Source organism: Syngnathus typhle, linkage group LG2 (genome assembly GCF_033458585.1).
Source record: "Syngnathus typhle isolate RoL2023-S1 ecotype Sweden linkage group LG2, RoL_Styp_1.0, whole genome shotgun sequence".
NCBI classification, from domain to species: Eukaryota; Metazoa; Chordata; class Actinopteri; order Syngnathiformes; family Syngnathidae; genus Syngnathus; species Syngnathus typhle.
The window spans coordinates 24835695-24850532 of record NC_083739.1 but is presented as its reverse complement, the minus strand read 5'-3'; the positions used below and the strand labels follow the sequence as shown (position 1 = coordinate 24850532).

Genomic DNA, 14838 nt, shown 5'->3' with positions numbered 1-14838 from the left:
TAATAAATAACTTAGGTGGATTAGTTTTATGCTTACGTTGGTATGTATCCGGTAATAAACCACCTAGCTCTGTCCCATCCTAAACAATGTCGTAAAACATCCCCTGCTCTGTTTACCTAGAGGTCAAGAGCTTTAACTTGTTTATTCAGTCTACTGTCACCCCCACCCTTTTCCTCTTAATAAAGATGCTCTTGTGGGAAGGGAGAGTCAGACTTCATTCGACCATCGCTGTAAGCACAGCGACGAGTGAACTCTCCGCCTGCAGGTGTCTAAAACGACTAACTTGTCTCCGAATGGTTCTTGCAAAATAAGTTAGAGTGAGCACCTCTCTAACAGGGTGCGTATTATACATGGGTACAGGCTTTTTTCCAGCATCAACATGCCATTTTTAGGGTGCGTATTATACATGGGGGCGCATTATACACGAAAAAAAAACGGTATTACTGCCTCTGGCAACTGTCTCATTTCTCTTTTATATTGGCTCGATTGATAATCTCACAAATTATTTCAATGCCGCTTTGTTAAACGCCCTCGATTCAGTAATGCCTTTACGTCTTAAAACTCATCCCAGGAGGCTTACTTTGTGGTACACGGATAAAACTCGTACACTTAAACAAATATGCAGGAAGCTTGAGGGCAAATGCTCTGTAACTAAACTTCAGGTTTTCCATCAGACATGGTGTGACAGCCTGCTGAAATACAAAGAACCAACTCAGTGGCCTCGTGGTAGAGTGTCCGCCCTGAGACTGGAAGGTTGTGGGTTCAAACCCCGGCCGGGTCATACCAAAGACTATAAAAATGGGACCCATTAACTCCCTGCTTGGCACTCAGCATTAAGGGTTGGAATTGGGGGGTTAGATCACCAAATGATTCCCGAGCGAGGCACCGCTGATGCTCACAGCTCCCCTCAGCGGATGGATTTTAATCACACAGGGATGGGTTAAATGCAGAGGACAAATTTCACCACACCCAGATGTGTGTGTGGCGATCATTGGGACTTTAACTAATATTTAACTTTAACTAATTTATCAAAAACTAATTATTTCAGAGCTGCTACCTCAGTCGAAGTATTCAAGACACGATTAAAAACACTTTTCTATGCCATTGCCTTTAATTAACCTACGCTGGCCGATTCGACTGACATCTTCCTTGACTTGACTCTGGCCCCACCGTTTTTTTCCGTGTATAGTGCGCCCCCATGTATAATACGCACCCTAGAAATGGCATGCTGATGCTGGAAAAAAGCCTGTACCCATGTATAATACGCACCCAATTTTTATTTTTTTTTATTTTATTTTTTTAAGTCCCAATGATCGTCACACACGCAGGGAGGCAATGGGTCCCGTTTTTATAGTCTTTGGTATGGTCTTAACTAGGCTGGATGTAATTTTTTTTGTTGGCGTTGATTTCTCCGACTGCCCATAAACGCACCACCGCGCTCCGTGCGCGCATGAGAAAAAGGCGTGCGGACGTAAAAAAGGCGGCTCTGTATGGGAGAGACGTTGAAGAGGAATAAAAACACCCTTGGAAACCAAAACTTGCCCCTCGTCGTGACTCGGAGCCGCAACAAATGTTTCGGATTTGTGTAGGGTACATTGTGACAGACAGCAAACGAGCAGGTGATCGAGCAAGCGTCTGATACGAGAGCATTGCGGTCGTATGGAGCGTGTTTGAAGTGAACAGCAGAGACGAAAGGAACAAGGCAAAGTGTTGTGAAATAAAATATTACCTGTAATACGCATTTTGTTATTTGCTGATTGAAACTGCAAATTAAACTGTGAATTGAAACTAATAGGTGGAGAACTGAACTCTCGCTCTTTATATAGCTGACGTGTCTTGCGCATCCGTTCTGCGCATCTGTAATGGCGGCCTCCGTATGACGTCCGGTCCGCGATGGAGATTAAAAAACAAACAATATTTGACAATAACACACCATCAAGGATTGCACCATCGCATCAAACGATGTGTCGTCAATTATGAATTTTACTGACTAAGTGTGTTGGGCAGGATGGCTGAATGCGATGCGCGATTGAAAACAAACAAGAAGAAAGGTGATTTCAAGTTTTATTTCGAGGGAGATTTGTCATGTCTCGTCCCCAGTTTTGCTATGTGTCTAGGTTGCCATAGTTTCTGTTCGCGTCACCCCTCTCTTCCTGTGTCACCTCAATCGATGTAACGTGTTTTGTATTTAAGTCCTGTCTGCCCCTCGCTCACCGTCGGATCATTGCATGTGTTACTGTCATGATGTCTGTTTGTTTTCTGTTCCTGTCTTTGGTAATGTCACCCTGTCTTTTTGTTCCACGACTTTGTCGGTCAGTCCTGTTGTTGGTTTTTTTGTACCCATGTATAATGCGCACCCCAGATTTTAGGACAATAAATTAGTTACATTTTGCGCACTATACACGGAAAAAACGGTATATATATATATATATATGTGTGTATATGTGTGTATATATATATATATATATATACACGTATGGAGAGAGAGAGAGAGAGAGAGAGAGAGAGAGAGAGAGAGCGAGAGAGAGAGAGCGAGAGAGAGAGAGCGAGAGCGAGCGCGAGAGCGAGAGCGAGAGCGAGAGCGAGCGAGAGCGAGCGAGAGAGAGCGAGAGAGAGCGAGAGCGAGCGAGAGCGAGAGAGAGCGAGAGCGAGAGCGAGAGCGAGCGAGAGAGAGCGAGAGAGCGAGCGAGAGAGAGAGAGCGAGAGAGAGAGAGCGAGAGAGAGCGAGAGAGAGAGAGAGAGAGAGAGAGAGCGAGAGCGAGAGCGAGAGAGCGAGAGAGCGAGAGAGCGAGAGCGAGAGAGCGAGAGCGAGAGAGAGAGCGAGAGAGAGAGAGAGAGAGAGAGCGAGAGAGAGAGAGAGAGAGAGAGAGAGAGAGAGAGAGAGACTCTCTAACTAAATAACTACAAGTGATGAAAACCCAATCGCAAATTCACATTGTGGCAGTGTAAAAACACTTCTCCGCGTAAGTTAACAAGGAGAAATGATGTGACGAAAGTAGCGCCAAAATGCTGCAGAAAATAAGGCGGATGTTGTCGCATCAGTGCTGCCAGTTAGTTAGGTTTACAGAGGCAAGCCAATTTCCGTAAAATAACGTCGCGGAGGCCAGGCGAATGCTCACGAGTGCCGAGGCTAACGATGCCCGTTTTCCTACACCCTCCATATATAAACAACAATTTTTCGACGGATTTACACGATTCACGAAAATGATACTTTCGACGACAAAAAACACGGAAATCCGCGGATCCGCGGAAAATTCTCATCCCTGGGCTGTGCAATCCACCTCCAGCCCAGGGGGCCACTCCCTCAGGGCCATGCTTCTGCTGCTAACATGTAACATCACACGGCCTGAATAAGAGGCCATGGAGTAACAAATCCTTGGCAGCAAGTAGTATAATTCGTCCTTCCTCATCAATGGATGCCGTTTTTTTTTTTTAACAAAAAGGAGAAGATGTTCCGTCCTTGTGTGGACTACCATGGTCTCAACAAAATCACTGACAAATGTCCCTGCCCCTGATTGATTATGCTTATTAACCCCCTTCATGGTGCTGTCATCTTTTCCAAATTGGATTTGTATCAGGCCTATCATCTGGTCCAGATTTGGGAGGGAGATGAATGCAAGACTGCCGTCAACACACATAGGGGACATTATGAGTATCTGGTTATGCTATTTGGTTTAACCAATGCCCCTGCGGTCTTCCAGGCCTTGGTAAACGATGTTCCATGTGATACGATTGGCAAATTTGTGTTTATCTAATAATCCAGTGCCGGCTCTGAACATAAACATCACGTACGCAAGGTGCTCCAGAGGCTTCTAAATACAAGGCCAAGAAGTGTGAGTATCATGTGGCTAAGACTACCTTTTGGGGGTATGTCATTGTTGAAGGACAGCTCCGGATGGACCCCGCCTAGTTGACTGCTGTTACAGCTCTTACAGCTACGTCGGTACGCTTCTGTTAGTAAAACGAGGCAGATTTTGCTTTTCGCAACCTCAAAAGCCTGTTCACCTCTGCTCCAGACATCATCCACACAGATCCACAAAGAAAGTGCATCCATCTCTGAGAAGGGAGTAGGTACTGTTCTCTCCCAGCAGCCCTTGGAGGACGATAAGGTCCACACATGCGCCTTCTCACACAGGTTGTTTCAGGCAGAACGAAATTAATTAAAGGATTGGGGACAGGGAACTCTTGGCCGTGAAGGTGGCTTTGGAGTGGCTTTGAATGGCGACACTTTCTGGAAAGACGGGCGTAACCCTTCATCGTTTGGACTGATCACAAGAAACTCAAATACATCTGCTCTGCCAATAGGCTGAACGCCCATCAAGCTAAGTGGGGCATGGTCTTTGACCGGGTCACATTCACTCTGTCCTACCGCTCAAGGTCCCAAAACCCTAATGCCCTGTCTTGCCAGTTTACTGAAAAGGGCGCCAAATCAGATCAGGGTCTAATCTTACCTCCTACGTACGTGCTTTATGGCAGTGGTCCCCAACCTTTTTTGCGCCACGGACCGGTTACGTGTCAGAAATATTTTTGCGGACCGGCCTTTATATAAATAAATAATCCATTTATATAAATAAATAATCCATTTATATAAATAAATAATCCATTTATAATAAATATATAAATACGATGATACGACACGACTGGCATAAGAACAAATATAAACCACATAAAAATAAAACTTACAATTGCGTTGAATTAATGTGAGCACTGAGCTTGTTTCTCAGAAACAAGCCAGTCCCATCTAGGCGTAATCGGACACAATGACACCCAAAGTGGTTAAGGTTTGTCTTTTAAAGCAGGATGCTTGGTCTCCATGTGCCGAAGCAGTTTTGAAGGCTTCATTGCCTCGTTAGCTAGCCTGTCGCCACATATTATGCAGAGTGAGCTTGGCACATCAGAGTCACCTGTGGCGATTAATCCATATTTTAAGTAGAACTCCAGAAAGTTTCTTTTAAATGCAGCTTTACTTTTCTTAGAAGTCGTTGCCTCTTCCGTCTTTTTTTTCCTTTCTTTTTGCCCTTTCCGAAGAAGTTTCTTGCTCATTTTTGCTTGCTTTGCGGGCTTGACTAGGGTGACGTCAAGTGACTGGGGCGAGTGTCTTGACCTGAATTAACCTGTATCAAGAGACACAGATGCACCGACGGATGTAATTGGAAGAGAATCGCCAAATTTTTATATTTTTCAAAATAAAATCGTACTCATTTTCGCTAGTTTTGCGGACTCAACTGGGAAAACATGTCACGTGACCGGGACGAGCATCTTGAGCGATGTTCCCTTTAAACTGCGCGCGTGCGCAATCGCGCACTTCCCGCACATTCTCAGTGCACAAGAAAGTCTATCCAGCGCATAAACAACATCAACATAACGTGTTAATTAATATTAGATTATAATATATTATTATAATATATTATATCAATTATAAAGTTCAAAGTCACTTTATTGTCAATCCCTTCATATGTCCAGACACACAAAGAAACCGAAATTCCGTTTCCTCCATCCCACGGTGACGAGACACAGTACACGATAAACATACAAGTAGACGACACAAAATAAAAACAAGAACGCACAAACAATAACTAATAAATAATAAATGAATAAAATGAGTGATGAATAAATAATAAACAAATAACCCAATAAATAAGAGGAGCAAAACTGAGCCAGTGTGCGTACAGCAGACAGTAAGCATAGCGCAAAGTACAGGACGCTACGCAGAAAGGGGGGGGCGAGTTCAGGATCCTAACAGCCTGGAGTATGAAGCTGTTGGAGAGTCTGGTGGTGCGGGAGCGCAGGCTCCTGTACCTCTTCCCAGAGGGCAGAAGCTCAAAAAAAGAGTGAGCGGGGTGACTCACATCACTCACAATCGTGGTCGCCTTGCGGGTGAGATGGGACGTGTAAATGTCCTTCAAGGAGGGGAGCGAAGCACCAATAATCTCATATTAATATTAGACCTAATCTAATTAATTCGCCCAATAATATTGTTTTTTTTGTTTCTCACTCAGTGAGTGACAGGTGTCCAGCCAATGATACGATACGGTTCACTTACGGTACGAAGCCAATCATGGCATTGACGGTGCTTGCGTCTGGGCCCTGCCTATATGCGCCGTGCAGGTTAGCTAGCAGGTTAATTTATGCTAATACAAACCCCGCATCCTGGCAAAACGAACAGGTAGCGATACATCCACTCACCAAGCCACAGTAAAAAAGAAATGCAGTTCTTTTAAGATGGAATGGCTGTCGGAGTATGTGCAAATTGAAGAAAAAGCGGTGAAATTGGGTGAGATTTTTTCTTTTTCAAGTGAGAAAGGTCTACTCTGCAAAACATGCAGCGATGCCAACTGTGAAAGAGGATTTAGTTTAATGAATCATATCAAAACAAAATCCAGAAATTGGAAAATATCCAAGATGGCAGCGCGTGCATACGCAGCAACCTCTCTCTGTCCCGCCCGAACGGCGTTTTGTCCGTCTAATGAGTGATTGTCCGGCAGTTTTTTTTGTTCGTCTCGTCGTACTGAGTCGTGCTACAAGTACGGCAGGCAGGTTCTGCTTGACATCGGCAAAAGCGAGTTTTGTCGAGTTCTGGACTTTGATGCGGGGACATTAAAGGAGCTCGGACTGCTACGTCCTGAAGCGTCGCCGGGCTCGTCTGCTATTCCTCCCCCGGTTTGGAAGCGTCGAAAGCGGTGTGCGAGGAGGCTGAAGAGGGGCAAGCGCGGGGGCGTCCGGGCCAGGCTGGCGGCTAACCCTGCTCGCCCGGCCGTGCCTTCTATTCTTCTGGCGAATGTTCGATCGCTGGACAACAAAATGGATTACATTCGCTTGCTGCGATCTACAAACCGGACAGTGCGGGACTGCTGTGTGCTCGTGTTCACTGAGACTTGGTTGACCGTCAACATTTCGGACTCTGCCGTACATCTGGAGCGGCTAGCGTGCTATCGGGTGGACCGGGCCATTGTACAAGGGGGAAAATCTCGTGGAGGTGGAATATGCCGGGACTCTGTAGTGGTATGCAAGCACTGCTCGCCACTGGCAGAGTTTGTGATCATTAAGTGCCGTCCTTTTTACCTGCCAAGGGAATTTACCGCGATTCTGCTGGTCGCGGTTTACATCCCGCCTTCCAACATCGAAGGCGACAGGATCGCGGCTCTTAGTGAACTGTACCAGGCTGTCAGTGAACAACAGACAGCGCACCCTGACGGTTTCACCATCTTTGCTGGGGATTTTAATCATGCTAATCTGAAGTCTGTTTTTCCGAGGCTTCACCAGCATGTTAATTTTCCTACGTGTTGCGACAGCTTCCTGGACCTGGTCTACTCTTCGCATAAAGGAGTTTTCAAAGCCGCCCCCCTCCCCCATCTTGGCCTTTCTGACCATATCACTGTTATGCTTTTGCCCGCATACAGACAAATGGGGAGAGCATCCAGACTGGTTCGAAAGCGGGTACGGGTGTGGCCTGAGGGTGCCTCTGATGCGCTTCGTGACTGCTTTGGCTCTACTGACTGGGACATGTTTAGGAGGGCTGCCACTTGCGACGATCGGACAGACATTGAGGAGTATACTGACTCTGTTTCCTTCTACATCAGGAAGTGCATTGATGATGTGACTCACTCAAAATCCATCGTCACGCGGGCTAACCGGAAGCCATGGCTCACGGGGGATGTCTTCAGTCTGCTGAGAGCCAGGGACAAAGCCTTTAGAGCGGGGGATGAGGCTGGCTTGAGGACTGTGAGGGCCAACATGTCCCGGGGCATCAAAGAAGCAAAGAGGGCGTTCTCTTGCAAAATTACCGCCCACTTCAAGGACACCAGGGACGCACGGAGCCTTTGGCAGGGCATTCAGACCATCACGGACTACAAGACTGCACCGTCAATGACCTTAACCGCTTCTTTGCTCGCTTCGACGCTCAGAACAGCACTTGCCCGCTGAAGGCCACTCCCCCTTCACACGAGCTGCCCCTGTGCCTCTCCGCCGACAGCGTGAGGAGGGCGCTTGCCGCTATCAACATCCGTAAGGCGGCGGGCCCTGACAACATCCCGGGTCGAGCGCTGAAGGACTGCGCTGGTGAGCTGACGGGTGTCTTCACGGACATCTTTAACACTTCCCTGCAGCAGGCCATCGTCCCGTCGTGTTTCAAAGCTGCCACCATCGTACCTGTGCCGGAGAAACCTGCTCCGTCCTGCTTCAATGACTACCGCCCCGTGGCACTACGCCCATCATCATGAAGTGCTTTGAGCGGCTTGTCATGGAGCACATCCGTTCCGTTCTCCCCCCCCACCACTGACCCCTTCCAGTTTGCGTACCGAGCCAAGCGGCCCTCTGAGGATGCCATCTGCTCTGGCCTTCACTCGGCCCTCACCCACCTGGAGAGAAGGGACTCGTATGTGAGATTGCTGTTTGTGGACTTTAGTTCTGCCTTCAACACCATTGTGCCACAACGTCTCATCAGCAAACTTGACAAGCTGGGCCTCGGTACCTATCTCTGCAACTGGCTACTGGACTTCCTCTGTCAGAGGCCACAGGTGGTACGTGTTGGCGACAAGATCTCCGCCAGCATCACGCTGAGCACAGGGGTCCCCAAGGCTGCGTGCTCAGTCCGCTACTCTTCACCCTCCTGACGCATGACTGCATTGCAACCCACAGCGACAACCGCATAGTGAAATTTGCTGACGACACGACTCTGGTGGGTCTCATCACCAGGGGAGACGAGACTCAGTACAGCCTGGAGGTTGACCTTCTGACCACGTGGTGCAGGGACAACAACCTCCTGCTGAACGTCGACAAGACCAAGGAGGTTGTTGTTGACTTCCGGAAGGGTCACACCCAACACCTGCCGCTGACCATCGACGGTGCTGTGATGGAGAGAGTGAGCAGCGCCAGGTTCCTGGGGGTGCACATCAATGAGGATCTCTTCTGGTCCACCAACACCGCATCACTGGCGAAGAAGGCCCAGCGCCGCCTGTACTTCCTGCGGAAACTCAGGCGAGCGAGCGCTCCTCCGGCCGTCATGACTACATTTTACCGTGGCACCATTGAGAGCGTCCTCTCCAGCTGTATTGCTGTTTGGGGTGGCGGCTGCGCTGACTACAACTTGAAGGCCCTGCAGCGCATAGTGAACACGGCTGGTAAGATTATTGGTGCTTCACTCCCCTCCTTGAAAGACATTTACATCTCCCATCTCACCCGCAAGGCGACCACGATTGTGAGTGATGTGAGTCACCCCGCTCACTCTTTGTTTGAGCTTCTATCCTCTGGGAAGAGGTATAGGAGCCTGCGTTCCCGCACCGCCAGACTCAACAACAGCTTCATACTCCAGGCTGTTAGGATCCTGAACTCGCTTCCCCTTTTTGCGTAGCGTCCTGTACTTTTGCGCTACGCTTACTGTCTGCTGTATGCACACTGGCTCTGTTTGGCTCCGTTTTGCTCCTCTTATTTATTAAGTTATCTGTTTATTTATTATTTATTCATCATTCTTATTATTTATTGTTTGTGCCTTCTTGTTTTTATATTGTGTAGTTTACTTGTATGTCTATCGTGTAATATGTCTCGTCAACGTGGGATAGAGAAAACGTAATTTCGGTTTCTTTGTGTGTCTTGACATGTGAAGAGATTGACAATAAAGCTGACTTTGACTTTGTCTTGAAGTGACACATTTGGACCAGCTGATGTGCATAAAGTCAAAGCAAGAAGCAGACGAAGCCATCAACCTGGACAAAGTGTACAACCATTGGAGAAGTGAGAAGGACAGACGTACAAAATAAGGTAAAATTTAAGTCATATTTGTGCATATTCTAGTGACGGTTATTAAGATTTTGTCTTTATGGATATTAATCATTAAATGTTGTTACTATTAGATCATTTATGGGTAGTAGAAATGCCAAGAAAAACTGTGTAATTAGTAGGGGTGTAAATCGCGGGTTTTGTCACGATACGATATCATTTCGATACAAAGAACCACGATACGATATTTGCCGATATCTTAAAGCCTGGTGTGATTCATTCACGATACATCACGATATAGTGCTCTATGATCGATATACCGTTTTTTTACGTGTATAATGCGCCCCCATGTATAATACGCACCCTAAAAATGGCATGTTGATGCTGGAAAAAAGCCGGTACCCATGTATAATACGCACCCAAACTTTTTAAAAAAAAGTCCCAATGATCGTCACACACGCAGGGAGGCAATGGGTCCCATTTTTATAGTCTTTGGTATGATCTTAACTAGGCTGGATGTAATTTTTTTTGTTGGCGTTGATTTCTCCGACTGCCCGTAAAGCAGTGCTTCTCAAATAGTGGGGCGCGCCCTGAGGGGGCGCGTGTGACCCTGGGGAACAGGCTTTTTTTTTTGGTAGTACTAGAATAAAGTGTAATTGCGCATCTACTACAGTAGGCGGCAGTGGCGCTCTCATTGTTACTTCCGTCACGTTTGCGACAGTGCAACATTTTACGACTTACAAGACAACAGGTTTGCCTTGGTTAGCAGCGTTGAGTCAACAGAAAGCTCAGACTGCGCCCCGTCTATAGCCTCCGTTATTCAACATAACAACCACCAACATGAAAAAGGTTTTAACAGGGATGAAAAGAAAAGCGGAGAGAAACAAAGATAATGAAACAAAAGAAAGTCAGCCGAAAGCTAAGACGAGGAAATACGTCGAAGCGTATTTAGCGCTTGGCTTCACTGTGAGTACAGTTGGAGAATATTATTTATTGATTTGATTTAATTTTGCAATGGTGCAATTAGTTGGTCAAACATGTTTACAGTTTAAACAAGGATTTATTTATTTTTAATTTCAGGCATTGATGCACTTATAATCTTTTCTGTTGCAGACTTAAAACACGATTTGATAAAGTTATTCTTTGTAAGTTTGACCATATGTCTTTCTTTTTTTCTTTAATGTTAATAAGGATAAAATGTTATGCAGAGATGGACAGTCACGGTGGGGAGTGGGGGGCGCGAATAGTTTTCTTCTTGCTAGGGGGGGGGGGGGCGTAACAGAAAATAATTGAGAAGCACTGCCGTAAAGGCACCACCGCGATCAGTGCGAACATGTGAAAAAGGCGTGCGGACGTGAAAAAGGCGTCTCTGTATGGGAGAGACGTTGAAGAGGACTAAAAACACCCTTGGAAACCAAAACTTGCCCCTCGTCGTGACTCGGAGCTGCAACAAATGTTTCAGATTTGTGTAGGGTACATTGTGACAGCAAACAAGCAGGTGATCGAGCAAGCGTCTGATACGAGAGCATTGCGTTCGTATGGAACGTGTTTGAAGTGAACAGCAGAGACGAAAGGAACAAAGGAAAGTGTTGTGAAATAAAATATTACCTGTAATACGCATTTTGTTATTTGCTGATTGAAACTGCTAGTTAAACTGTGAATTGAAACTAAGAGGAAGAAAACAACTCTCGCTCTTTATATAGCTGACGTGTCTTGCGCATCCGTTCTGCGCATCGGATCCATAGTGCGCATGCGCAGTCATACTGCCTCCGTATGACGTCCGGTCCGCGATGGAGATTAAAAAACAAACAATATTTGACAATAACACACCATCAAGGATTTCACCATCGCATCAAACGATGTGTCGTCAATTATGAATTTTACTGACTAAGTGTGTTGGGCAGGATGGCTGAATGCGATGCGCGATTGACAACAAACAAGAAGAAAGGTGATTTCAAGTTTTATTTCGAGGGAGATTTGTCATGTCTCGTCCCCAGTTTTGCTATGTGTCTAGGTTGCCATAGTTTCTGTTGGTATGATCTTAACTAGGCTGGATGTAATTTTTTTTGTTGGCGTTGATTTCTCCGACTGCCCGTAAAGCAGTGCTTCTCAAATAGTGGGGCGCGCCCTGAGGGGGCGCGTGTGACCCTGGGGAACAGGCTTTTTTTTTTGGTAGTACTAGAATAAAGTGTAATTGCGCATCTACTACAGTAGGCGGCAGTGGCGCTCTCATTGTTACTTCCGTCACGTTTGCGACAGTGCAACATTTTACGACTTACAAGACAACAGGTTTGCCTTGGTTAGCAGCGTTGAGTCAACAGAAAGCTCAGACTGCGCCCCGTCTATAGCCTCCGTTATTCAACATAACAACCACCAACATGAAAAAGGTTTTAACAGGGATGAAAAGAAAAGCGGAGAGAAACAAAGATAATGAAACAAAAGAAAGTCAGCCGAAAGCTAAGACGAGGAAATACGTCGAAGCGTATTTAGCGCTTGGCTTCACTGTGAGTACAGTTGGAGAATATTATTTATTGATTTGATTTAATTTTGCAATGGTGCAATTAGTTGGTCAAACATGTTTACAGTTTAAACAAGGATTTATTTATTTTTAATTTCAGGCATTGATGCACTTATAATCTTTTCTGTTGCAGACTTAAAACACGATTTGATAAAGTTATTCTTTGTAAGTTTGACCATATGTCTTTCTTTTTTTCTTTAATGTTAATAAGGATAAAATGTTATGCAGAGATGGACAGTCACGGTGGGGAGTGGGGGGCGCGAATAGTTTTCTTCTTGCTAGGGGGGGGGGGGCGTAACAGAAAATAATTGAGAAGCACTGCCGTAAAGGCACCACCGCGATCAGTGCGGACATGTGAAAAAGGTGTGCGGATGTGAAAAAGGCGTCTCTGTATGGGAGAGACGTTGAAGAGGACTAAAAACACCCTTGGAAACCAAAACTTGCCCCTCGTCGTGACTCGGAGCTGCAACAAATGTTTCAGATTTGTGTAGGGTACATTGTGACAGCAAACAAGCAGGTGATCGAGCAAGCGTCTGATACGAGAGCATTGCGTTCGTATGGAACGTGTTTGAAGTGAACAGCAGAGACGAAAGGAACAAAGGAAAGTGTTGTGAAATAAAATATTACCTGTAATACGCATTTTGTTATTTGCTGATTGAAACTGCTAGTTAAACTGTGAATTGAAACTAAGAGGAAGAAAACAACTCTCGCTCTTTATATAGCTGACGTGTCTTGCGCATCCGTTCTGCGCATCGGATCCATAGTGCGCATGCGCAGTCATACTGCCTCCGTATGACGTCCGGTCCGCGATGGAGATTAAAAAACAAACAATATTTGACAATAACACACCATCAAGGATTTCACCATCGCATCAAACGATGTGTCGTCAATTATGAATTTTACTGACTAAGTGTGTTGGGCAGGATGGCTGAATGCGATGCGCGATTGACAACAAACAAGAAGAAAGGTGATTTCAAGTTTTATTTCGAGGGAGATTTGTCATGTCTCGTCCCCAGTTTTGCTATGTGTCTAGGTTGCCATAGTTTCTGTTCGCATCGCCCCTCCCTTCCTGTGTCACCTCAATCAATGTAACGTGTTTTGTATTTAAGTCCTGTCTGCCCCTCGCTCACCGTCGGATCATTGCATGTGTTACTGTCATGATGTCTGTTTGGTTTCTGTTCCTGTCTTTGGTAATGTCACCCTGTCTTTTTGTTCCACGACTTTGTCGGTCAGTCCTGTTGTTGGTTTTGTTGTACCATGATTTTCTTAAAAAAAAAAAAAAAAAAAAGAAATTTTAAAAAATTTGTACCCATGTATAATGCGCACCCCAGATTTTAGGACAATAAATTAGTTAAATTTTGCGCATTATACACGGAAAAAAACGGTATATATTTTTAAAAATATATATATATAGAACAATATCCTGATTTATAACAATTCATACGCAAAATCAACAAGGTACTGCAAACTCTTTATTTAGGAAATTACAAGAGTATTGTAGTATACAAAGTGCTTATTTTAACACTGAACTTTGATGTCGTGTTTTTCTTTAAATAAGCGGCGAGATTTGTGGTCCCTGAATATTTGATCAATTTGGTCAGTCAATTTTAATTTTTATAAAAGACTATTCTCATTTGATGTCTTTAAATTCATCCGCGTTCTGCCATTGAAGCAATGAGTTTCTTTGCATCGAGGTTTATGCAAAGAGCTCACGTAATAATATTGTTGCGTTTTGGTGAAGTGAATGAGTGTTCCGTCTGTACGACTGGTCTTTGAATGCACCCCGCTTCAATGGCAGAACGCGGATGAATTTAAAGACATCAAATGGGAAGAATCCTTTATAAAAATTAAAATTGACTGACGCAAACGTGAGTTCTTCATGTTTTTATTGAAAACAACATAGTGCTGACGCCGTACGACGCCGTACGACATCGGTTTTTCGCTATAATTCGAGGTAGTCCACCCTCACCCAAAGTTAAGGTTTCATGGGAATATTATTGGTATAATTGTCTGGACCATATATGATAATTGTTTAATGGTAGTTATTGATAGATCTCGAAGATGTCAAGTTATAGGTGCATAAGACTATGTTGTTCATGCATATAGCACGTTCATTGTAAGAGGGGAAGAGATGTTGTGTATTTTGGGCTAACTCAAATTCCGTAGTAGAAAAACCCCGGAAGTGGGATGGGCATTCTGTGTTGTTGTGGTACGCCCTGTGAACGCACTGTGAGTAAGGAATAAAGCAGTTATCATTCACGTCGTTGTCCGACCTATTCTTGCTATCTAAGAACCTGGAAAATAGTAAGGATATAACATATATCACGGGTCATTACGACGAGTTTGGTGGAGTTTTTACTGCTTCTTCCAACTCCTACCGCGCAGACTGTAACCTGACACTCTCTGGCTGGGTCTTGCCTCTTTTTTTTTTATTGTCGGACTCGGTGGACTCGGTCAAAATCAGCACCGAGTCCGAGTCCGGCAAAAATGACCGAGTCCGACCGAGTTCCCGAGTCCGAACCGAGTCCACAGCCCTGCTCTATACCAATGACTGCTCCTCAGGGGACTCTTCTGTGAAGCTCCTGAAGTACGCGGACGACACCACT

General features: G+C 45.3%; 1 protein-coding gene across 5 annotated transcripts in view; it reads right to left on the bottom strand.

Moving 5' to 3' along the window:
* Positions 1-14838, bottom strand: part of lama5 (laminin, alpha 5) — a 348173-nt gene that overhangs the window by 134762 nt on the left and 198573 nt on the right. The window lies entirely within an intron of this gene.